Genomic DNA, 1,913 nt, shown 5'->3' with positions numbered 1-1,913 from the left:
CTAGCCCAAAAATTTTTATATAAGTATTTCCCTCCCGCTAAAACGGCTAAATTAATGACTGAAATTAATACATATTCACAAGAGGACGGGGAATCCTTATATGAAACTTGGGAAAGGTTCAAGGAGCTATTGCGAAAGTGTCCACATCACGGCCTTGCGATATGGCAACAAGTATCCACTTTCTATAATGGTTTGTTGCCACACACAAGGCAGACACTTGACTCTAGCTCCGGGGGACTTTTAGGTAATCGCCGCCCGCATGAAATATATAATCAAATTGAGGAAATTGCTCAAAACAATTTTCAGTGGCACACTCCCCGAGGCAATAAATCTATTGCCCCGGGCGCCCATAAGGTTGATGAGAGCACTTCTTTACAAGCCCAAATCGACGCCCTTTCTTCGAAAATAAAAAAGTTGGAAATGACAAAAACAGTCTCGGTTATGGCTTGTGAAGGGTGTGGTGGGCCACATGAAAATTGGAGTTGTATGAAAGAAACAGACGATCAACAAGAGTCGGTAAGCTACATTGATAATAGACCTAGGCCGTCGGGTCCTCCAACGGGCACCTATAACCAAGGATGGCGAAATCACCCTAACCTTGGTTGGAGAGAACCCGGCAATAGTAGTAACCAACAAAAACAACGAATAAACTTTCAACAACCAAGAAATGAGTCACAAAATTTCCCTCAACAACAAGGTGGACGAGAAAGGCTTGAAGATACTATATCTCGCCTCATCTCCGACACTGAAAAGAAAAACTCGGAAAGGTTTCTACAATTAGAATCAAATTTTAGAAATCAACAAGCTAGTATTCAAAACATAGAAAAACAAATAAGTCAACTAGCCCAAAATTTTTCTGAGAGACCACAAGGCGCATTACCAAGCAATACCGAAACAAACCCAAAAGCGCAAGTTCATCTCATCACATTACGAAACCGCACCGTGGTGCCTACGGAAGTGCCACCGCCTACCAAGGAGACTATACCGCCGCCTCTACAAGAGAAGGGTTCCCCTCCATCACCAGAGCCTACCAAGGCTCCTCGGGTTCCGTACCCCGGTAGGTTAATCCGTCAAAAGACCAATGAGCAATTCGCAAAATTCGAAAGTCTACTAAAACAATTGCATGTCAACATTCCTTTTATTGATGTCCTAACCCAAATGCCCAAATACTCTAAGTTTATGAGGGACTTCCTCACTCATAAAAGGAAAATTGAAACTTTGCAATTAGTTAACTTAGGCGAAGAATGCTCTGCCCTCGTACGCAACAAACTCCCCCAAAAGAAAATCGATCCCGGAAGCTTCACGATTCCTTGCTCGATCGGGGACTCTCCCGTTCGTAATGCACTAGCCGACCTTGGGGCTAGCATTAACCTCATGCCCTCATCAATGTTCAAAAGACTCGGCCTAGGAACAACGAGTCTGTAACAACTATCATTAAAATTAGTAATTAGAATAATAATTAGTCAATAAAGAAACCTTAATTGAGACACCCAAGTAATTCCGCACTAACCCTAAAATTTCCGGAATAATCGGAATCAGGATCAGGGCCCCTAAAACTCGGGGGGGGGGGGGTTAAACCCTATTCGATAATTATCTTAAATTATGCGTTGTATATACTGAATTTCGAATGTTGTTGATTCACCAAGTCTATGCCACTGACTAGGCTAATCTACAAGCTAGGCCGCACCTTTACGGACCGTAAGCCTACCAGCTTGCCTTACGGACCGTAAGGGTTAGGTCATACGGTCCGTAAGCAACATAAAATTTGGGCTATAAATAGCCGACCTTGGCATTCGACTGTTGGTGTTAAAACGTCGATCGAATTCGTTCTGTACATCGATGTTAGGCTGTTATATCACAAATTAAACACACACGATCACGAAGTGCTGCCGCGGAACAGGGTAATTACTCGA

General features: G+C 43.1%; 1 non-coding gene across 1 annotated transcript; it reads right to left on the bottom strand.

The window, feature by feature from the left end:
• Positions 1–48: 48 nt before the first annotated feature.
• LOC118492774 lies at positions 49–155 on the bottom strand. Its single transcript, XR_004894776.1, has one exon. It is a non-coding gene; the product is annotated as a small nucleolar RNA R71 (small nucleolar RNA).
• Positions 156–1,913: the final 1,758 nt, after the last annotated feature.

Source organism: Helianthus annuus, chromosome 5 (genome assembly GCF_002127325.2).
Source record: "Helianthus annuus cultivar XRQ/B chromosome 5, HanXRQr2.0-SUNRISE, whole genome shotgun sequence".
Classification (NCBI taxonomy): domain Eukaryota; kingdom Viridiplantae; phylum Streptophyta; class Magnoliopsida; order Asterales; family Asteraceae; genus Helianthus; species Helianthus annuus.
The sequence above is the reverse complement of the archived record's forward strand: the minus strand, read 5'-3'. Positions and strand labels throughout refer to the sequence as shown.